At 46.2% G+C, this 24705-nt stretch overlaps 1 protein-coding gene across 2 annotated transcripts in view; it reads left to right on the plus strand.

Annotated features, from left to right (window-relative positions):
- PHACTR3 (phosphatase and actin regulator 3) overlaps positions 1 to 24705 on the plus strand; it is a 267395-nt gene that overhangs the window by 21608 nt on the left and 221082 nt on the right. The window contains exon 1 of one of the 2 annotated variants that reach the window (XM_073582485.1): positions 22916 to 23375. The exons of the other annotated variant lie outside the window; for it this stretch is intronic. The gene's annotated coding sequence lies outside the window, so the exon portion shown is untranslated. Of the gene's footprint in view, positions 1 to 22915; positions 23376 to 24705 lie in introns of those variants that run through there. 2 annotated transcript variants of the gene reach the window in all.

A 24705-nucleotide genomic window follows, 5' to 3' on the forward strand; every position in this document is an offset into this window, starting at 1 on the left:
GTTTCTCCCCATATACACAGTATGTGTATATGGGGAGAAACTGCTGCCATCATACTGTGTATATGGGGAGAAACTGCTGCCATCCTACTGTATATGGGGAGAAACTGCGGTCATCCTACTGTATATATGGGGAGAAACTGCTGCCATCATATTGTGTATATGGGGGGGAAACTGAGGCCATCCTACTGTATATATAGGAAAAACTGCTGCCATCATACTGTATATATGGGGAGAAACTGCGGACATCATACTGTGTATATGGGGAGAAACTGCTGCCATCATACTGTGTATATGGGGAGAAACTGCTGCCATCCTACTGTATATGGGGAGAAACTGCGGCCATCCTACTGTATATATGAGGAGAAACTGCAACCATCATACTCTATATATGGGGCTGGGGCCATCCTACTGTATATGGGGAGAAACTGCGGCCGTCCTACTGTATATATGGTGAGAAACTGTGACCATCATACTCTATATGTAGAGGTGTGGCCGGGCGAGCTGGGGGGTGGTCCCTCTTTATACCGCGCAGAGACGTACAGAGACAACTGGAGGCAACATTTGGGTACAACAGGTCCAGGTTTATTCGCTTGCCGTCCGCCTGACGGCCTCTGAAGTATACCGCACTTCACTTCAATACACTTCACTTTCCTGAGCCTCCGTTTCAAGGCTCGCTTTACACACCGTACCTTAGCACCAGGGACGTTCATGCACGTACCGTCCCTACTTTACTTCGTCGACGCTGCTGACAGGTCCGTCACTGTGGCCGCCTTAGGCCCGTACACCAACAGTAATTTTACTGGTCAGACGTCTCCTTTCACACGGTGTGTTTCGCCTCTGTCTCGTCCTTTTTGCGGTACTTTCCTGTCAGGACCACCCCCCTGACGTTCTCTCTCCTCAGTCCCCCTGGTCTGGATTCTCCTCACAGCGCACAGACTGTAGCAGTCCTCCTGTCACTGGAGCTCCCCCTGGGGACTGGAACCTTCTGGAACCCTCCCTCAGTATTTAAAGCTCTCCCGGTCCCCTGTCACTGTAACCCCGCCCCCCATGACCAACGGTTTCTAAAGCCCTAAGCTGATGTCAAGTCCTTTGCTCATACTCCTCCCTGCCATCTAATGGTCAACCCAAGGTACTGCACGTCCACTACACTTTCCTAGCTGTTTCCCCACTGTAATAACTGACACCTACCTACACTGTGCAAACCTTACCTTCTTCACTCTGACTAGTCCGTCCGTCCGTCAGGTCACCTTCCCTACACTCCCCCTTCCTTTGTCCATTGTCGTCCTCGACAATCGTCATCCCTGCCTTCGTCGTTCTGAAGCTACACCTACATTCTGTTGTCGGACCAGCTGTTGAGCCAAACCCACTATCTGCGGGGGCCGAACCATACTGGGAGCACTATGCTCTGAGCAGCCTACTGCTACTCACCAGCGCGCACGCCACATGACAACATCTTTCAAATTGGGCTAGGTACACCCATATTCTCTCTATGGCGTGTACCTTCCCCTACTCTCCCCTACTGTCACCTTCCACTATTCGGTACGCCATGATCGAGGTCTCTTACCTTCCAGATCATTACCAGCGCCCGCCTGCCTCCTTCAGGGGTGTCCGTGGTGTTGGGGACCTGACCTAGGACGGCTGTCTTCCTCACGTCTTCCAACTCATTTTCCTTTCTTTCAATAACATGTCATGGTCGGCGTCCCGGTCTCCCAGACCTTCTCAGCTCTTAGATCCCTACCGAATCTCACACTTTCCTTTGGTCCCGCAGACCTTCCCTTACCCGGACCTGTTGCATTTTACTTTGGCATATTATACATTAAACAACTTTATAATAGCACAAGTACCCATTTTTATATTTTTTTTTCATTTTCTTTTGCTCATTTTAAAACCAACATAATACAACATAACATTGCAGATCCCCTTTCGTCCTCCCCCCTTCCTTGGACATATACACTCCCTCACTTCTTGACACCCTGCTCGGCCAGGCTTAATACAACCAACAACTTTAACTTCTTATGATTAACATATACATCAACTGTCACAACGGTGCAACGAAATTTCGAGAGTTCAAACCACTCCCAGACGGCTGGCAGCGAGGGGCCCCACAGCCGTGGAGCGCCCGGGGTATAGGGAGTGTCCTAGGAGTTCTTACTACGGGGGTTCATGGTCCTCTGACTCAGCAACCACAGCTACCGCGTAGTAGCCACGGGGGCAGTACTCCTTGTAGTACGACACCCAGTCCCCTTCATGTAGAGCCCGGCCGTGATGAATAGATGCCACATTAATATAAACCTTTTGTCCAGTCTCATCCCGGATAAAACCGTATCCTCTATCAATGTTGGTGTATACCAGCCGTCCCCGGGATCTTTCCACCGCCATGCCAGCCTCCCCCTTTGAGTGGAGCAGGCTCCATACCTCCTGCTCCCGAACTTTCTTTTGTTTAATCACCTCCGCAACCCAAACGGAGGGTGCCGTGCCAGTCCCAGGGTCCGGTGGGCGGGACTTCGCTGTAAAAGCGCGTGGGGCAGAGGCGGCCGATGAAATCTGCGGCCCAGCAGCCGCTGGGGCCGGGTGGCGGGTGAGGACAGCTGGGTCCTTGAGGGCTGAAGTAACAGGGCCTGTCAAACAGGCCGCAGCCGGTTCTAACGCTGGCAATACCGCGGCCGCAGGGTGGGCCGCATCCAAAACTTCTAACGGAGCCGGAGTAACGGCCGGTTCCAACAAGGCAGCTCTTGGCAAGGGGAGCGCAACAGCGTCTTCTTCGGTTGAACGCCGCCCTGGTAGCTCCTGGCAGGGTAGCTCAGGGACCTGAGCGGGGGCCTCGCTCAGTTCCGCATACACCACGGGGCCCGTGGTAACTAGGCCTTCCGGTGCGCAGGGGGCCGCGTGCTGCAGCAGAATGGTGAGGGCCGCCTGCGGAGGCACTGATAGACTGATAGGGCCGGGGGTACTCTCACCTTCCCCGGCGCTGCAGCCTCCGTTCCTTGCTCCACTGTCCGGCGGGCCATTCCTCCGGACTCAGGGGCTCCGCTGTGAAGTCCTCTGCTGGTATTGGTGGCGGCCGCTCTCGATGACTCCGCTCAGGCTCCGCTCCCCAGCTCAGTATTCCGCGGCTCACCCGTGGCTCTGAGGGCGACTTCTGGCACAGCTCCATCTCCCGCCTCCATTGCCACTCCAGGCGGCCAATGCCCCGACACCCGCAGCGTCTCATACCGTCCGTTGGGCAGCAATCGAATGGCGCCAGACAGCTACAGCCAAGCTTTTCTTCTGTGCCACTCCTACTGCTGGGTGGGGCATTGGCAGGCCTTTCCACCCATCTGCTAGGGTCCAGTACATGGGAGCGTCGGCCTCCGGGCACATACTGCTGTCCACGGGGGTACGTTGGAGGGGGTCCCAGTCCATTCAACACGACTGCAAACACCCGGACCTCTCCCCTGCGCTGTAGTAATGCCGCCATCTTGCGCAGCTCCTGATACCGCCCCGGATCTTCTGTCAGCACCACGGAGTCACCACAGCACTCCCAATTTGTAATCCACAGGTAAGCCAATTGTAATCCACAGGTATTTATTATCCAAGCAGCACAGTCCAAGTCCTTCTCCATCCTTTAAGGCAGGCCTGCCGCAGAAGATGATGTATTAGCGGCGGCGATCCTGCCAACTACGCCAAATGTAGAAGTGTGGCCGGGCGAGCTGGGGGGTGGTCCCTCTTTATACCGCGCAGAGACGTACAGAGACAACTGGAGGCAACATTTGGGTACAACAGGTCCAGGTTTATTCGTTGGCCGTCCGCCTGACGGCCTCTGAAGTATACCGCACTTCACTTCAATACACTTCACTTTCCTGAGCCTCCGTTTCAAGGCCCGCTTTACACACCGTACCTTAGCACCAGGGACGTTCATGCACGTACCGTCCCTACTTTACTTCGTCGACGCTGCTGACAGGTCCGTCACTGTGGCCGCCTTAGGCCCGTACACCAACAGTAATTTTACTGGTCAGACGTCTCCTTTCACACGGTGTGTTTCGCCTCTGTCTTGTCCTTTTTGCGGTACTTTCCTGTCAGAACCACCCCCCTGACGTTCTCTCTCCTCAGTCCCCCTGGTCTGGATTCTCTTCACAGCGCACAGACTGTAGCAGTCCTCCTGTCACTGGAGCTCCCCCTGGGGACTGGAACCTTCTGGAACCCTCCCTCAGTATTTACAGCTCTCCCGGTCCCCTGTCACTGTAACCCCGCCCCCCATGACCAACGGTTTCTAAAGCCCTAAGCTGATGTCAAGTCCTTTGCTCACACTCCTCCCTGCCATCTAATGGTCAACCCAAGGTACTGCACGTCCACTACACTTTCCTAGCTGTTTCCCCACTGTAATAACTGACACCTACCTACACTGTGCAAACCTTTCCTTCTTCACTCTGACTAGTCCGTCCGTCCGTCAGGTCACCTTCCCTACATATATATGGGGCTGTGGCCATCCTACTGTATATATGGGGAGAAACTGCCGCCATCCTACTGTATATATGGGGAGAAATTGCGCCCATCATACTGTATATGGGGAGAAACTGCTGCCATCATACTGTGTAAATGGGGGGGAAACTGCGGCCATCCTACTGTATATATAGGAAAAACTGCTGCCATCATACTGTATATATGGGGAGAAACTGCGGACATCATACTGTGTAAATGGGGGGGAAACTGCGGCCATCCTACTGTATATATAGGAAAAACTGCTGCCATCATACTGTATATATGGGGAGAAACTGCGGACATCATACTGTGCATATGGTGAGGAACTGCGGCCATCATACTGTGCATATGTGTATATGGGGAGAAACTGCTGCCATCATACTGTGTATATGGGGGGGAAACTGCGGCCATCATACTGTATATATGGGGAGAAACTGCGGCCATCATACTGTGCATATGGGGAGAAACTGCGGCCATCCTACTGTATATATGGGGAGAAACTGCGGCCATCATACTGTGCATATTGGGAGAAACTGCGGCCATCATACTGTGTATATGGGGAGAAACTGCGGCCATCCTACTGTATATATGGGGAGAAACTGCTGCCATGATACTATATATATGGGGAGAAACTGCGGCCATCATACTGTGCATATGGGGAGAAACTGCAACCATCATACTGTGTATATGGGGAGAAACTGCAGCCGTCCTACTGTATATATGGGGAGAAGCTGCTGCCATCATACTGTGTATATGGGGAGAAACTGCGGTCATCCTTCTGTATATATGAGGAGAAACTGCAACCATCATACTCTATATATGGGGCTGGGGCCATCCTACTGTATATATGGGGAGAAACTGCAACCATCATACTTTATATATGTGGCTGGGGCCATCCTACTGTATATGGGGAGAAACTGCAGCCGTCCTACTGTATATATGGGGAGAAGCTGCGACCATCATACTCTATATATGGGGCTGGGGCCATCCTACTGTATATATGGGGAGAAACTGCTGCCATCATACTGTGTATTTGGGGAGAAACTGCGGCCATCCTTCTGTATATATGAGGAGAAACTGCAACCATCATACTCTATATATGGGGTTGGGGCCATCCTACTGTATATATGGGGAGAAACTGCTGCCATCCTACTGTATATGGGGAGAAACTGCGGCCATTCTACTGCATATATGGGGAGAAACTGCAACCATCATACTCTATATATGGGGCTGGGCCCATCCTACTGTATATATGGGGAGAAACTGCAACCATCACACTCTATATATGGGGCTGGGGCCATCCTACTGTATATATGGGGAGAAACTGCTGCCATCCTACTGTATATGGGGAGAAACTGCGCCATCCTACTGTGTAAATGGGGGGGAAACTGCGGCCATCATACTGTGTAAATGGGGGGGAAACTGCGGCCATCCTACTGTATATATAGGAAAAAATGCTGCCATCATACTGTATATATGGGGAGAAACTGCGGACATCATACTGTGCATATGGGGAGGAACTGCGGCCATCATACTGTGTATATGTGTATATGGGGAGAAACTGCTGCCATCATACTGTGTATATGGGGGGGAAACTGCGGCCATCATACTGTATATATGGGGGGAAACTGCGGCCATCCTACTGTATATATAGGAAAAACTGCTGCCATCATACTGTATATATGGGGAGAAACTGCGGACATCATACTGTGTATATGGGGAGAAACTGCTGCCATCATACTGTATATATGGGGAGAAACTGCGGCCATCATACTGTGCATATGGGGAGAAACTGCGGCCATCCTACTGTATATATGGGGAGAAACTGCGGCCATCATACTGTGCATATGGGGAGAAACTGCGGCCATCATACTGTGCATATGGGGAGAAACTGCGGCCATCATACTGTGTATATGGGGAGAAACTGCGGCCATCCTACTGTATATATGGGGGGAAACTGCTGCCATCATACTGTATATATGGGGAGAAACTGCGGCCATCATACTGTGCATATGGGGAGAAATTGCAACCATCATACTCTATATATGGGGCTGGGGCCATCCTACTGTATATGGGGAGAAACTGCAGCCGTCCTACTGTATATATGGGGAGAAGCTGCTGCCATCATACTGTTTATATGGGGAGAAACTGCGGTCATCCATCTGTATATATGAGGAGAAACTGCAACCATCATACTCTATATATGGGGCTGGGGCCATCCTACTGTATATATGGGGAGAAACTGCAACCATCATACTCTATATATGGGGCTGGGGCCATCCTACTGTATATATGGGGAGAAACTGCTGCCATCCTACTGTATATGGGGAGAAACTGCGGCCATCCTACTGTATATATGGGGAGAAACTGCAACCATCATACTCTATATATGTGGCTGGGGCTATCCTACTGTATATGGGGAGAAACTGCAGCCGTCCTACTGTATATATGGGGAGAAGCTGCGACCATCATACTCTATATATGGGGCTGGGGCCATCCTACTGTATATATGGGGAGAAACTGCTGCCATCATACTGTGTATTTGGGGAGAAACTGCGGCCATCCTTCTGTATATATGAGGAGAAACTGCAACCATCATACTCTATATATGGGGCTGGGCCCATCCTACTGTATATATGGGGAGAAACTGCAACCATCATACTCTATATATGGGGCTGGGGCCATCCTACTGTATATATGGGGAGAAACTGCTGCCATCCTACTGTATATGGGGAGAAACTGCGCCATCCTACTGTATATATGGGGAGAAACTGCGACCATCATACTCTATATATGGGGCTGGGGCCATCCTACTGTATATATGGGGAGAAACTGCTGCCATCAGCAGCATTTGTTGGGAATCTCTCTCAGGCAAAACTAACAGGTCAAGGAAATTCTTATCCTCTCTTGCTGACAACTTTATCTTCCAAAAGGTAAGGGAGAAAACAAGGGGAACTGCTACCTTGGATCTAATCCTTATAAACAGGGAGGAAATGGTTGAGGAGGTAAAAGTGGCTGGGACCCTAGGAGGTAGCGACCATGCTATTTTAGAATTTTGGATTACTAGAGGTGGAAGACCTGTGAAGACTCAGACGTCAAGGTTAGATTTCAGAAAGGCAGATTTTAAGGGATTCAGAAAGAGAATTGGAGGGATCCAATGGCTGGATATCCTTAAAGACAAAAATGTCCAGGAAGGATGGGAAATCTTGAAAAATGAAATTCTCAAAGCACAGTTGTTAACAATTCCGAAAAGAGGGAAGAATAGGAAGCATTTAAGGAAACCAGGATGGATGAACACAGAACTTAAGCACATGCTAAAAAGGAAGAAAAAAATGTTTATAAAATGGAAAGAGGGAGGCATATCTAAAGAAGAATATAATGCTGTCTGCAGAACCTGCAGGGCACAAATCAGATTATCTAAAGCTGAAAATGAACTGAGGCTTGCAAGAGATGTCAAAAGCAATAATAAAGGATTTTGGGGATATGTCAAAAGTAAAAGAAAAGTCAAAGATGCTATAGGATTTTTACAGGATGAAAATGATGAAATGGTAAGACAGGATGTTGAGAAGGCTGAACTTTTAAATTCCTATTTTGCATCTGTTTTCTCTCAGAAAGGAAATGCAACATCAACTGTTATTCACTGTCCTATTAAGGGAATAGAAGAATCCAGGATATCTATAAACAGAAAGATAGTGAGGAAACACTTAGCTAACCTAAATGAATTCAAGTCTCCAGGTCCAGATGAATTACACCCCAGAGTACTGAAGGAGATAGCAGAAGAAATTTTTGAACCCCTCTCCATAATCTTTGAAAATTCTTGGAGAACAGGAGAAGTGCCAGAAGACTGGAGAAGAGCAAATGTTGTTCCTATCTTCAAAAAGGGGAAGAAGGTGGACCCAGGCAACTATAGGCCGGTGAGTCTGACTTCTATACCAGGAAAGATCTTTGAACAAATTATTAAACAACATGTATGTCAATACCTGGATAAGAATGAAGTGATTAAACAGAGTCAGCATGGGTTTCTAACTAATAAGTCATGTCAGACTAACTTAATTTCCTTCTATGACGGTATCACTGATTGGGTGGATCAAGGAAATGCTGTAGATATAGTATATCTTGACTTCAGCAAAGCATTTGACAAAGTCTCTCATACAATCCTTATTGAAAAAATGACTAAGTATGGAATGGACAAGGCAACTGTTAGGTGGATTCATAACTGGCTTAGTGATCGGACCCAAAGAGTGGTCGTAAATGGCTGCACATCCAGTTGGAAGAATGTCTCAAGTGGGGTACCACAGGGCTCTGTCCTGGGCCCTGTATTGTTCAACATCTTTATCAACGATTTAGATGAAGGAATTGAGGGTAAACTGATTAAATTTGCTGATGACACAAAGCTAGGAGGGATAGCTAATACTAGAGAAGAGAGAGAGAGGATTCAAAAAGATTTAAATAAACTGGAGAAGTGGGCAGCAACTAACAGAATGGTTTTTAACAGGGAGAAATGCAAAGTACTACATCTGGGCAATAAAAATGAAAAAAGCATATATAGAATGGGAGGAATAGGGCTAAGTGACAGCACATGTGAAAAAGACTTGGGTATACTAATAGATCACAGACTGAATATGAGTCAACAGTGTGATGCAGCAGCAAAAAAGGCAAATGCAATTCTAGGATGTATTAACAGAAGCATACAGTCTAGATCACGTGGAGTCATTATTTCCCTCTACTCCTCTTTGGTCAGACCTCATCTGGAATATTGTGTCCAATTTTGGGCACCACATTTTAAAAAAGACATCAACAAACTGGAGCAAGTTCAGAAAAGAGCGACCAGAATGGTGACCGGTCTGCAAACCCTGTCTTATGAGGAAAGGTTGCAGGATTTGGGAATGTTTAGTTTGCAAAAGAGAAGACTGAGAGGAGACTTAATAGCTGTCTACAAATATCTAAAGGGCTGTCACATTGTAGAAGGATCAACTTTATTCTCATTTGCACAAGGAAAGACTAGAAGCAATGGGATGAAACTGAATGGGAAGAGACACAGATTAGATATTAGAAAAAACTTTTTGACAGTTAGAGTGATCAATGAGTGGAACAGGCTGCCACGAGAAGTGGTGAGTTCTCCTTCAATGGAAGTCTTCAAACAGAGGCTGGACAGACATCTGACTGGGATGATTTAGCGAATCCTGCTTTGAGCAGGGGGTTGGACCAGATGGCCCAGGAGGTCCCTTCCAACTCTACGATTCTATGATTCTATGATCATACTGTGTATATGGGGAGAAACTGCGGCCATCCTACTGTGTTTCTGGGGAGAAACTGCGGCCATCCTACTGTATATATGGGGAGAAACTGCTGCCATCCTACTGTATATGGGGAGAAACTGCAGCCATCCTACTGTATATATGAGGAGAAACTGCAACCATCATACTCTATATATGGGGCTGGGGCCATCCTACTGTATATGGGGAGAAACTGCAGCCGTCCTACTGTATATATGGGGAGAAACTGCGACCATCATACTCTATATATGGGTCTGGGGCCATCCTACTGTATATATGGGGAGAAACTGCTGCCATCCTACTGTATATGGGGAGAAACTGCGCCATCCTACTGTATATATGGGGAGAAACTGCAACCATCATACTCTATATATGAACGGGTTGTGGGGCCATTATACTGTATATATGGGGGGGAAACTGCGGCCATCATACTGCATATATGGAGGGAATCTGCGGCCATCATACTGTATATATGGGGAGAAACTGCTGCCATCATACTGTATATATGAACGGGCTGAGGGGCCATTATACTGTATATATGGGGAGAAACTGCGGACATCACACTGTGTATATGGGGAGAAACTGCAGCCATCATACTGTATATATGAATGGGCTGAGGGGCCATCATACTTTATATGTTAGGGAACTGGGGTCATCATACTATATATATGGGGGAACTGGGACCATCCTACTACAGTGGGGAAAAAAAGTATTTAGTCAGTCAGCAATAGTGCAAGTTCCACCACTTAAAAAGATGAGAGGCGTCTGTAATTTACATCATAGGTAGACCTCAACTATGGGAGACAAACTGAGAAAAAAAAATCCAGAAAATCACATTGTCTGTTTTTTTTTCATTTTATTTGCATATTATGGTGGAAAATAAGTATTTGGTCAGAAACAAAATTTCATCTCAATACTTTGTGATATATCCTTTGTTGGCAATGACAGAGGTCAAACGTTTTCTGTAAGTCTTCACAAGGTTGCCACACACTGTTGTTGGTATGTTGGCCCATTCCTCCATGCAGATCTCCTCTAGAGCAGTGATGTTTTTGGCTTTTCGCTTGGCAACACGGACTTTAAACTCCCTCCAAAGGTTTTCTATAGGGTTGAGATCTGGAGACTGGCTAGGCCACTCCAGGACCTTGAAATGCTTCTTACGAAGCCACTCCTTCGTTGCCCTGGCGGTGTGCTTTGGATCATTGTCATGTTGAAAGACCCAGCCACGTTTCATCTTCAATGCCCTTGCTGATGGAAGGAGGTTTGCACTCAAAATCTCACGATACATGGCCCCATTCATTCTTTCATGTACCCGGATCAGTCGTCCTGGCCCCTTTGCAGAGAAACAGCCCCAAAGCATGATGTTTCCACCACCATGCTTTACAATAGGTATGGTGTTTGATGGATGCAACTCAGTATTCTTTTTCCTCCAAACACGACAAGTTGTGTTTCTACCAAACAGTTCCAGTTTGGTTTCATCAGACCATAGGACATTCTCCCAAAACTCCTCTGGATCATCCAAATGCTCTCTAGCAAACTTCAGACGGGCCCGGACATGTACAGGCTTAAGCAGTGGGACACGTCTCGCACTGCAGGATCTGAGTCCATGGTGGCGTAGTGTGTTACTTATGGCAGGCCTTGTTACATTGGTCCCAGCTCTCTGCAGTTCATTCACTAGGTCCCCCCGCGTGGTTCTGGGATTTTTGCTCACCGTTCTTGTGATCATTCTGACCCCACGGGGTGGGATTTTGCGTAGAGCACCAGATCAAGGAAGATTATCAGTGGTCTTGTATGTCTTCCATTTTCTAATTATTGCTCCCACAGTTGATTTCTTCACTCCAAGCTAGTTGGCTATTGCAGATTCAGTCTTCCCAGCCTGGTGCAGGGCTACAATTTTGTTTCTGGTGTCCTTTGACAGCTCTTTGGTCTTCACCATAGTGGAGTTTGGAGTCAGACTGTTTGAGGGTGTGCACAGGTGTCTTTTTATACTGATAACAAGTTTAAACAGGTGCCATTACTACAGGTAATGAGTGGAGGAAAGAGGAGACTCTTAAAGAAGAAGTTACAGGTCTGTGAGAGCCAGTAATCTTGATTGCTTGTTTCTGACCAAATACTTATTTTCCACCATAATATGCAAATAAAATGAAAAAAAAACAGACAATGTGATTTTCTGGATTTTTTTTTCTCAGTTTGTCTCCCATAGTTGAGGTCTACCTATGATGTAAATTACAGACGCCTCTCATCTTTTTAAGTGGTGGAACTTGCACTATTGCTGACTGACTAAATACTTTTTTTCCCCACTGTATATACACGGGGGCAGCTGGGGCCACCAAACTATTTATTTGGGGCAGTGGGGACCTTTATACTATACTAGCTGAAGAGCCCGGCGTTGCCCGGGCATAGTATCTAACTGTGGTTAGTTATAGCAAATTATAATTATCCTCCATCCCATAGTCCCGTGCCCATATACCCATCATACATATCCACGATCCCATAGGCCCGTGCCCATATACCCATCATACATATCCTCCATCCCATAGTCGAGTGCCCATATACCCATCACACATCCTCCATCCCATAGTCCCATGCCCATATACCCATCACACATCTTCCATCCCATAGTCCCATGCCCATATACCCATCATACATTACCTCCATCCCATAGTCCGGTGCTCATATACCCGTCATACATATCCTCCATCCCATAGTCCAGTGCCCATATACTCATCACACATCCTCCATCCCATAGTCCCGTGCCCATATACCCATTATGACATCATCATCACCATGGCAACCGTTATGACATAACCATCACCATTGTAACCTATGATGAATCAGCATGGCAACCATTGTGACATCATAATGAAGGGCGGGGCTTGATGCACACACACTTTTTCCCCATTATGTAGATAGGGGCAAAATTGCTTGGTGAATTGGAACGCATGGGGTTAAAATTTCGCCTCACAACATAGCCTATGACGCTCTCGGGGTCCAGACGTGTGACTGTGCCAAATTTTGTGGCTGTAGCTGCGACGGTGCGGATGCCTATCCCGGACATACACACACACATACATACATACACACATACACACATTGAGCTTTATATATTAGATATACAGGGCAGTGGGGCCATCATACTATACAGTTGAAACCAGAAGTTTCCATACACTATATAAAGACACATATGACCTAAAACAGGAAAGGTTTATTCTGATTTCATGTCAGATAGAGAAAAGCATGCAGATTTGTATTTTTATACAGTATATGGTGGATGTAAACTTCTGGTTTCAACTGTATATACATAGGGGGCAGTGGGGATTTCATACTACAGTATATACAGGGAGCAGTGGGGACCATCGTACTATATATAGGGGGCAGGGGGACCTTCATGCTGTATATAGGGTCATTAGGGACCATCATACTATATTTAGGGGCAATGGAAACATCATATTTTATATAGGGGCTATGTAGCCATTTTACTATACTGTATATAGGGAGATCTGGGGTCCTCAATGTATAATAAAGGGCTTTGGGGACCATCGTATTTTGTTTTGTGGTATGTAGGGCCATCATTCTGTATATTCAGAGCTTTGTGGGCACTCAGAGGACATTATATGTTATAAATGGGGACATTATTAGTTTTGATAGGGGCACTCAGGTTCCATTATTTTTTTCTTAGGGCTCGGTTCTCCTCCCATATCTCTGTAGTAAGCTCCATTCTGCTCCTATACTTCTGTAGTAAGCTTGGTTCTGCTCCTATATCTCTATAGTAAGCTCAGTTCTGCTCCTATATCTCTGTAGTAAGCTCGGTTCACCTCCCATATCTCTGTAGTAAGCTCTGTTCTGCTCCCATATCTCTATAGTAAGCTCGGTTCTGCTCCTATATTTCTGTAGTAAGCTAGGTTATGCTCCTATATCTCTGTAGTAAGCTCAGTTCTGCTCCTATATCTCTGTAGTAAGCTCGGTTCTCCTCCCATATCTCTGTAGTAAGCTCCATTCTCCTCCTATACTTCTGTAGTAAGCTTGGTTCTGATCCTATATCTCTGTAGTAAGCTCCGTTCTGTTACCATATCTCTGTAGTAAGTTCTGCTCTGCTCCTATACTTCTGTAGTAAGCTTGGTTCTGCTCCCATATTTTTTATAGTAAGCTCAGTTCTGCTCCCATAGCTCTATAGTAAGCTCCGTTTTGCTCCTATATCTCTGTAGTAAGCTCCGTTCTGCTCCTATATCTCTGTAGTAAGTTTGGTTCTGCTCCTATATCTCTGTAGTAAGCTTGGTTCTGCTCCCATATCTCTGTAGTAAGCTCCATTCTGCTCCCATATCTCTGGAGTATTCTCCATTCTGATCTATATCTCTGTAGTAAGCTAGGTTCTGCTGCCATATCTTTGTAGTAAGCTCAGTTCTGCTCCCATAGCTCTATAGTAAGCTCCGTTCTGTTCCCATATCTCTGTAGTAAGCTTGGTTCTGCTCCTATATCTCTGTAGTAAGCTCAGTTCTGCTCCCATATCTCTGAAGTAAGCTTGGTTCTCCTCCCATATCTCTGTAGTAAGCTCCGTTCTGCTCCTTTTACGTCTGTAGTAAGCTTGGTTCTGCTCCTATATCTCTGTAGTAAGCTCAGTTCTGCTCCTATATCTCCGTAGTAAGCTCGGTTCTCCTCCCATATCTCTGTAGTAAGATCTGTTTTGCTCCCATATCTCTGTAGTAAGCTCGGTTCTGCTCCTATATTTCTGTAGTAAGCTAGGTTCTGCTCCTATATCTCTGTAGTAAGCTCAATTCTGCTCCTATATCTCTGTAGTAAGCTCGGTTCATCTCCCATATCTCTGTGGTAAGCTCCGTTCTGCTCCTATACTTTTGTAGTAAGCGTGGTTCTGATCCTATATCTCTATAGTAAGCTCCATTCTGTTCCCATATCTCTGTAGTAAGTTCCGCTCTGCTCCTATACTTCTGTAGTAAGCTTGGTTCTGCTCCAATATTTTTGTAGCAAGCTCAGTTCTGCTCCCATAGCTCTATAGTATGCTCCATTTTGCTCCTATGTCGCTGTAGTAAGCTCCGTTCTGCTCCCATATCTCTGTAGTAAGCTCGGTTCTGCTCCTATATCTCTGTAGTAAGCTTGGTTCTGCTCCCATATCTCTGTAGTAAGCTCCGTTCTGCTCCCATATCTCTGGAGTATTCTCCATTCTGATCTACAGTATATCTCTGTAGTAAGCTAGGTTCTGCTGCCATATCTTTGTAGTAAGCTCAGTTCTGCTCCCATAGCTCTATATTAAGCTCCGTTCTGTTCCCATATCTCTGTAGCAAGCTCCGTTCGGCTCCTAAACTTCTGTAGTAAGCTTGGTTCTGCTCCCATATCTTTGTCGTAAGCTCAGTTCTGCTTCTATATCTCTGTAGTAAGCTCGGTTCTGCTGCCATATCTTTGTAGTAAGCTCAGTTCTGCTCCCATAGCTCTATAGCAAGCTCCGTTGTGTTCCTATATCTCTGTAGTAAGCTTGGTTCTGCCCCTATATCTCTTTAGTAAGCTCAGTTCTGCTCCCATATCTCTGAAGTAAGCATGGTTCTCCTCCCATATCTCTGTAGTAAGCTCCGTTCTGCTCCTTTTACTTCTGTAGTAAGCTCAGTTCTGCTCCTATATCTCTGTAGTAAGCTCGGTTCTCCTCCCATATCTCTGTAGTAAGCTCTGTTTTGCTCCCATATCTCTGTAGTAAGCTCGGTTCTGCTCCTAAACTTCTGTAGTAAGCTTGGTTTTGCTCCCATATCTTTGTTGTAAGCTCAGTTCTGCTTCTATATCTCTAGTAAGCTCGGTTCTGCTGCCATATCTTTGTAGTAAGCTCTGTTCTGCTCCCATATCTCTGTAGTAAGCTCGGTTCTGCTCCTATATCTTTGTAGTAAGATCGGTTCTGCTCCCAAATCTCTGTAGTAAGCGCTGTACTGCTCCCATATCTCTGTAGTAGTAAGCTTGGTTCTGCCCCCATATATCTGTAGTAAGCTTGGTTCGGCTCCCATATCTCTGTAGTAAGCTCGGTTCTGCCCCGATATCTCTGTAGTAAGCTTGGTTCGGCTCCCATTCAGTTAGTTTCCTTATCTACATAGCAATCTTGGTTCCGGTCTTGTGTCTATGTAGTCAGCTTGCTTCTGTTACAGTATCTATGTAGGCAGCAAACTTGGCTATGTTTCCATATATATGCAGCTAGCTCCGTTCTGTTCCCATATCTATGTACCACCCTGTTTTTAAAGCCTGTTATCTCTGCTTCTTTAATGCAGCGGCCAGAGATAAGCAGGGCAAAAGCATCCCAACTGGAGGGCCACTGCCTTGTGATTGCCCTCCAGGCTGAAAAGTGCCAGCCATCCCCTGTCTGCAAGGAAAAATGGCAGAGGTTTCACAAATCCAGGTGTGAAAAACTTGTTGCATCATTCCCAAGAAGACTCATGGCTGTACTAGATCAAAAGGGTGCTTCTACTCAATACTGAGCAAAGGGTCTGAATACTTAAGATATTTCAGTTTTTCTTTTTTAATAAATTTGCAAAAATTTCTAAGTTTCTGCTTTTTTTCAGTCAAGATGGGGTGCGGAGTGTACATTAATGATAAAAAAAATGAATTTACTAAATGGCTGCAATGAAACAAAGAATGGAAAATATAAAGGGCTCTGAATACTTTCCATACTCAACCCACTGTATATTTACAGTGAAGGAAATAATTATTTGATCCCTTGTTGATGTTGTAAGTTTGTCTACTGACAAAGACATGAATAGTCTATAATTTTAAGGGTATAATTTTAACATTGAGAGATTGAATATCAAAAATAAATTCCAGAAAATCACATTGTATAAATTACATAAATTTATTTGCATTTGCAGTGAGAAACAAGTATTTGATCCCCTACCATGCATTAAGAATTTTGGCTCCCACAGACCAGTTAGATGCTACTAATCAACTCGTTACCTGCATTAAAGACAGCTGTCTTACATAGTCACCTTTTTACAGCACTCCGATCCACAGACTCAATTAATCAATCAGACTCTAACCTCTACAACATGGGCAAGACCAAAGAGCTTTCTAAGAATGTCAGTCACAAGATTATAGACGTGCACAAAGCTGGTATGGGCTACAAAACCATAAGTAAGGCTAGTTTCGCACTAGCGTTCAGGAGGGTTGCAGATGGCAGCCACTTCCTCTTTTCTTCCTCCGTGAATCTCCGCCCACGCTCCATCTACCGCCGCATGCGTCCAGTGTTTCCCTGCACACCTATCTTTAACATTGGGTATGTAGGGACATGCGGTGTATGCGGATGTGTCCGCATGCGGCGATTTGATGTGTGCAGCGACCACACGGAATCACAAAATTTTGCTTCACGGAGGAAGAAAGGAGGAAGTGGCTGCCATCTGCAGCCCTCCTGAACGCTAGTGTGAAACTAGCCTAAGACGCTGAGTGAGAAGGACACAACTGTTGCTGCAATAGTATGAAAATGGAAAAAATTACAAAATGACTGTTAATCGACATCGATCTGGGGCACCATGCAATTTTAATTTTAACACAAAAAACTGGGAAAACCTTTTGACTCGAGTATAATCCTGGTATGCAAGGCCCCCTCATCCCTTTCCTGATATGCATGACTCCTCATCCCTACTCTGGTTTGCATGGCTCTTCGTCCCTATGCTGGTATGCATGGTCTCCTCGTCCCCATCCTGGTATGCATGGCCTCCTTATCCCTATTCTGGTATGCATGACCCCCATCATCCCTATCCTGCTAGGCATGGCCTCCTCATCCCTATCCTGTTATGCATGGCTCAGTCATCCCTATATTGCTATGCATGGCCTCCTCATCACCATTCTGGTATACATGACTCCCCATCATAAAGACAACATAAACCATCATACTTACCTTCCCTGCGCTCCCTCGCAGCATCCTGTTCTGATGCCAGTAGCTTATTTATGCTTGCAAGTGGTGCATGGCAGTGACGTCATGCACTGTTTACAAGCAGAGGACAACTGTCAGAATACTCACTGCTCTCCATGTTAGGACTATGGGCGTGTGGAGCAGTGAATATTTATTGATCTTTAATAGCGGGAACAGTAACCTCCAACGCTGACTACTGGCTAGGTGATCACGTGTGCCCGCTACTAAAGGGAATGAATGTTCACTGCTCTTCATGCCTATGGAAGTGGAGAGCAGTGAATATTCACTCCCTTAAGTAGCAGGCACACTTCAAAGCCCAGCAGCTGCAGGAAGCAGGCTGCTGCAGCTAACAGCCTGTCCACTATTAAAGAGAAATGAATATTCACTACTCTCCATTTCCATGGACATGGAGAGCATTGAATATTCATTTCTCTTTAGCAGTGGACACAGGTTTTAGCTCCAGCAGCCAGCTCCTGCCTCCTGTGACCCATTGCTCCACCTCTGCCGCTCCCCCTCCGTCTTATAGCTCGAAAAATACCGTAAGTGGGATCCTCACTCGAGTATAAGCTGAAGGGGTGCTTTTTCAGTATAAAAAATGTGCTGAAAAACTCTGCTTATACACGAGTATATATGGTATTTGATAAAGTATAAAAACAGAACTTAATATTTTTTTATTGTTTGCAATTACAGAGGTCAGATGTTTCCTGTAGCTCTTGACCATGTTTGTACACACTACAGCAGGGATTTTGGCCTACTCCTCCATATAGATCTTCTCCAGATCTTTCAGGTTTCGGGCTGTCACTGGGCAACATTGAGTTTCATCTCCCACTAAAAATGTTCTAATATGTTCAGGTCTGGGGACTGGCTAGGCCACTCCAGGACCTTGAAATGCTTCTTATGGAGCCACTCCTTAGTTGCCCTTGCTGTGTTTTTCAAGTCATTGTCATGCTGGAAGGTCCAACCACAACCCACCTTCAATGCTGTTACTGAGGGAAGGAGGTTATTGGCCAAAATCTCGCAATACATGACCCCATCCATCCTCTCTTCAATATGGTGCATTTGTCCTGTCCCATTTGCAGAAAAGCACACCCAAAGTATGATGTTTCCCCCACCATGCTTCACAGTTGGGACGGTGGTTTTGTACTCATTCTTCCTCCAAAACCGTCAAGTGGATTTAATACCAAAAAGTTCTATTTTGGTCTCATCTGACCACGTGACATTCTCCCATGCCTCCTCTGGATGGTCACTGGCGAACTTCAAAAGGGCCTAGACAAATGCTGGTGTGAGCAGGGGACCGTGTGTGCCCTGTAGGATTTTAATCCATGATAGTGCAGTTTGTGTTTGTGTTTCTTCTATTTTCTAATAATTGTGCCAACAGTTGTTGCTGTCTCACAAAGCTGCTTGCCTAGTGTCCTCTAGCCCAGGGGTCCCCAACCGCCGGTCCGCGGCCCAGCACCGGGCCGCTGCAGTGCCCTTGCCGGTCCGTGGACACAAGGGGAGCCAGGGGCGGTCAGTGGCGTAGCGGGGGCTGGGGCGGCGCGCAGCAGTTCTTAGCGGCGGCCAGGGAGCAATCCAAGCAGCTCCGCTGCCTGCAAGAGGGAATAGCAGGAGCGGAGCTGCAAGGACCCGTCCAGCTTCCTGCCCCCCGCCCGCGCTTCTTGTCTCTGACTGACACAGAGAGGAGCGCGCCGCTGCTGTGTGAGAGCGAGGAAGCGCGGGCGATGCTGCGACAGGTGAGAGGAGAGAGGTGGTGTGTGTGTGTATGTCTGTCTGTGTGTGTGTGTATGTGTAATGTGTGTGTATGTATAATGTGTGTGTGTATGTATGTCTGTCTGTGTGTGTACATGTATGTGTGTGTGTGTGTGTGTGTGTGTGTGTATATAATGTGTGTGTGTGTGTGTGTGTGTTGGTCTGTGTTTGTGTAGCCTGGCCCTGGAGGAGATGGGGACATGAGGAGAAGGCCATGAGGGGAGTGATGGAGAGACGGCAGTGATGGGGTGAAGGCAATGATGGGGAGAAGGGAGTGATGGGGTGAAGGCAATGATGGGGAGAGGGGAGTGATGGGGTGAAGGCAATGATGGGGAGAAGGGAGTGATGGGGAGAAGGCAATGATGGGGAGAGGGGAGTGATGGGGTGAAGGCAATGATGGAGAGATGGCAGTGATGGGGTGAAGGCAATGATGGAGAGATGGCAGTGATGGGGTGAAGGCAATGATGGAGAGATGGCAGTGATGGGGTGAAGGCAATGATGGAGAGATGGCAGTGATGGGGTGAAGGCAATGATGGGGAGATGGCAGTGATGGGGTGAAGGCAATGATGGGGAGAGGGGAGTGATGGGGTGAAGGCAATGATGGGGAGAAGGGAGTGATGGGGAGAAGGCAATGATGGGGAGAGGGGAGTGATGGGGTGAAGGCAATGATGGGGAGAGGGGAGTGATGGGGTGAAGGCAATGATGGGGAGAAGGGAGTGATGGGGTGAAGGCAATGATGGGGAGAAGGGAGTGATGGGGAGAAGGCAATGATGGAGAGATGGCAGTGATGGGGTGAAGGCAATGATGGAGAGATGGCAGTGATGGGGTGAAGGCAATGATGGGGAGATGGCAGTGATGGGGTGAAGGCAATGATGGGGAGAGGGGAGTGATGGGGTGAAGGCAATGATGGGGAGAAGGGAGTGATGGGGAGAAGGCAATGATGGGGAGAGGGGAGTGATGGGGTGAAGGCAATGATGGGGAGAGGGGAGTGATGGGGCGAAGGCAATGATGGAGAGATGGCAGTGATGGGGTGAAGGCAATGATGGAGAGATGGCAGTGATGGGGTGAAGGCAATGATGGAGAGATGGCAGTGATGGGGTGAAGGCAATGATGGGGAGATGGCAGTGATGGGGTGAAGGCAATGATGGGGAGAAGGGGGTGATGGGGTGAAGGCAATGATGGGGAGACAGCAGTGATGGGGTGAAGGCAATGATGGGGAGAAGGGAGTGATGGGGTGAAGGCATGATGGGGAGAAGGGAGTGATGGGGTGAAGGCAATGATGGGGAGAGGGGAGTGATGGGGTGAAGGCAATGATGGGGAGAAGGGAGTGATGGGGAGAAGGGAGTGATGGGGTGAAGGCAATGATGGAGAGATGGCAGTGATGGGGTGAAGGCAATGATGGGGAGACAGCAGTGATGGGGTGAAGGCAATGATGGGGAGAAGGGAGTGATGGGGTGAAGGCAATGATGGGGAGAAGGGGGTGATGGAGCACTTATTCAAAACCTATGGTGAGTTGAGTCACATTATAAATGTTATTTAATTATAAGTATGCACTGCTACACTACAACCGCGTCCATAGCCCCGCCCCCTTATGACCAAAACCCCGCCCCTGCCACACCTCCATCCCCGCCCTGCCGGGCCACGGAAGAATGGTCTTGCTTGAAACCGGTCCCTGGTGCAAAAAAGGTTGGGGACCACTGCTCTAGCCCATCCCATGTCTACAAGTTTGTCCCTGGTGTCTTTAGACCACTATTTGGTCTTGGCCATGGTGGAGAGGTCGGAATGTGATTAATTGAATATGTGTACAGGTGTCTTTTATACAGGTAATGAGTTCAAACAGGTGCAATTAATACAGGTAATGAGTGCAGAGTACAAGGGCTTCTTAAAGAAAAACTAACAGGCCTGTGAGAGCCAATTGAAGTGTCCCTGCAATAAAAATTACAGACCTCTTTATTATTTGTAGGTGGTAAAATTTGCAAAGTCAGCAGTGTATCAAATACTTATTTTCCCCACTGTATAGTGTATATATATAAATATATATATATATATATATATATATATATATATATATATATATTATATAAAGCTTCTTTCTTTCTTAAAGTAATGATGGCCACTTGTTTTTCTTTGCTTAGATGCTTTTTTCTTGCCATAATACAAATTCTAACAGGCTATTCAGTAGGACTATAAGCTGTGTATCCACCAGACTTCTGCACAATACAACTGATGGTCCCAACACCATTTATAAGGCAAGAAATCCCACTTATTAAACCTGACAGGGCACACCTGTGAAGTGAAAACCATTTCCGGTGACTACCTCTTGAAGCTCATCAAGAGAATGCCAAGAGTGTGCAAAGCAGTAATCAAAGTAAAAGGTGGCTACTTTGAAGAACCTAGAATATAAGACATATTTTCAGTCGTTTCACACTTTTTTTGTTAATTATATAATTCCACATGTGTTAATTCATAGTTTTGTTGCCTTCAGAGTGAATCTGCAGTTTTCAAAGTCATGAAAATAAAGAAAACTCTTTGAATGAGAAGGTGTGTCCAAACTTTTGGTCTGTACTGTATATACACACAGTATGTACAGACATTCCCAAAATCCTGCTTATTAGAGGTATATTGATGAATGATCAATGCATGGGATTTAGGCAAAGATAATAGGGTATTTTATTAACTTACATTTCCTGTACTACTGACAGAAAATTCGGGTATGTCTACAGTTGTAGTCAAAAGTTTTCAGATTGACACAAATTTTGTTTTTGTTTTGTTTATCGCTTCATTGTTTTTAGTCCTTGTAGTCGGATGTTTTTATGGTTACTGATTCTATGGTACAAATTATCGGCATTTTATAAGTTTTTATACTTTTATTAACAAATCATCATGTTTATGGACAGACTGAATAGTTACAGTGTTGTCCCTTATTTTTCAAGACTTTAATCCTTCCCACTGGCAGCTGGATATCATCTTCTGGGCCAACTCCCGACTGATGACAGCCCATTTTTGACTAATCAGTGCTTGAAGTTTATCACAATTTCTGTCTTTTCTTTCTCAACCTACATTTTGAGGGTTGGCCACAGGTTCTCAATGGGACTGAGACTCGGGGAGTTTCTTGGCCATTGGCCTAATCAGTGTTCTTGGAGGATGTTTAGATCCTATTCTTTATTCATGGCCGTGTTCTTAGGCAAAATTGTGAGTGAGCCCCCTCCATGGATGAAAAGAACCCACACATGAATGGTTTCAGGATGCTTTACTCTTGCGTGACATAGGACTCATGGTAGTGGTCACTTTTACTATTCTGAAGAGATGTCCCAAACAGTTTGAAGGGGGCTTCATCAAAGGGACCCATCATCTCCAAGTAATATCACTGGCATGAGAGTCGGGTAACGGTCACATTCGCACCCTAGTACTTTAGTACTTTAGGAGGGGTCCAAAGGATCCTATGTCACATTTTTGCAGTGAGAGGAGTGGCAGAGTACATCTATATTGGACATTGCGCACGCCATATAATACAGTGACCTGGTTTTCTAGAGAAGAGAGGTATGGACGGAGCCTGGCACTAATGAGGATCCACGACTGGGGAGCGGAGGGGCTGCAATCTGCAGGAATTATTTGAAGGAGGATAGGAGCTTGTCCAGAGAAGCATGAAGTAGAGATGATTCATCCCTAGAGAGACATGCTCGGATTGGGCGTCCGGAGGCGTTATTTTGGCTGCAGTCATCTCCATACAGGATTCTGCAGCACTGAGCTGACATCCCCATGAAATAAATTATTCTGCAGGATGGGACAACTGCTGCAACCGACTGAAGATCCCTTAGCCGCTGCCTGCTGTAGGGTCTAACGCTGCCTGCCTCTCGCCCCCTTCTCAAGGATGCACAGGCATGTGCCAGAACCCACTGCTTGGCAGCTGTCATTGGAATGACACAGGGGTTCCCTGATCATGCCCCTGGGGATGTCCTCATCCAGCTTGTGTCATCCTGGGAAGCTGTGAACATCCCGCTGAGGTTAGTGCTGAAGTAACACATATTGTCAGATCAAATGAATCCATTGTGGATGATGGATTTCTACTGCATTAAATAGCCAAGGTCAGGAGGAGCCGGATGGGACTCCAGCTACATATAGGCCGATACAGCCTGAGCCCATGACTGACACATTGACTGCAACAGAAGCACCATGCTTATATTAGCATCATTTCTCATTATGTGTATCTGTTGTTCTCTGTTATCAGCCACGTAGAGCTAGAGAGAGAGCCTGACTGTAGTATTCTTCAGCTGGATGATGCGGTGAAAGTCCAAAATGATTCTGGTCAGCTGTCATCATGATCACTAATTTTTTGCCCTGTAAGGTGCCGACTTTACGATTAATGGTCCTTTAAATTGACTATGCTGGTGATTTAGGGTCTTTATTACTGCCCCTTGTTGTCTAGAGGGCTGTGGCACTAGACCTTAGTAAATGTAGAAATTGATAAGGGGCACTTGTCCTGTTTGTATAGACGCAGGTGGGCAGCTCTTTCGTCGACTGGTCGTTTTCTATATTCTGTTATAGATAATTCTGTTTGAGAACATCATATTGTGGAACTTACAACTCTCATCATGTTCTACCAGCAAGGTAGATAAGTAAATGGATGGAAGGACAGACAGATGATAGGATGATAGATACATTGGAGTATGCAACAGCTGCAGGCTTTTGTCTTGTCCGGTCTTAGGCACTTGTGTATGCTCACGCACTGCGCACTGTGAGGATTGTGTGCCGGTAGCGGGCGCGTGACCACAAGTATATGACTAGATGGGTGCAGGCTTAATGCAAGGGTATTGAGTGAAGCTGGAAAGAGTCTAATCGTAAGTATGAAAATTACATTCTTGCACTCACAGAGTTACTGCAGACAAGTTGCTTAAGGTCAGATAATCCCTTTAAGGCTCTGTTCAGATGTCCATTAATGATTCGTAAGAACAGATCCAGGAGCAATCTGTTGGCAAAAATGAGACACAACGTTTTAGTCCGTTTTTAAAAAAACGATCTCTGATGGATCCATTTAGTTAACATTGAAGTCTATGGGAAACGGATCTGTTAATTAGCCATCCATTTTTCTTCCATTTGTAACAGATCTAGTAAGTAAATAACAGATATTTTACAAATGAAAGAAAAACAGGCGGCTAATTAACAGATCCATTATCCAAAGACTTACATGTTAAAAAAATGGTATCCAGCAGAGCTCAGTCTTTTAAAAAAGGACTAAAAAGTTGTATATTTTTTGCCAATGGATTGCTGCTGGATCTGTTCTTACGGATCATTACTGGATATGTGACCATGGCCTACGGTGGAATTTGTTGAGCG

This window comes from Dendrobates tinctorius, unplaced genomic scaffold, assembly GCF_039654945.1.
Source record: "Dendrobates tinctorius isolate UK_male_01 unplaced genomic scaffold, ASM3965494v1 ptg000071l, whole genome shotgun sequence".
NCBI lineage: Eukaryota > Metazoa > Chordata > Amphibia > Anura > Dendrobatidae > Dendrobates > Dendrobates tinctorius.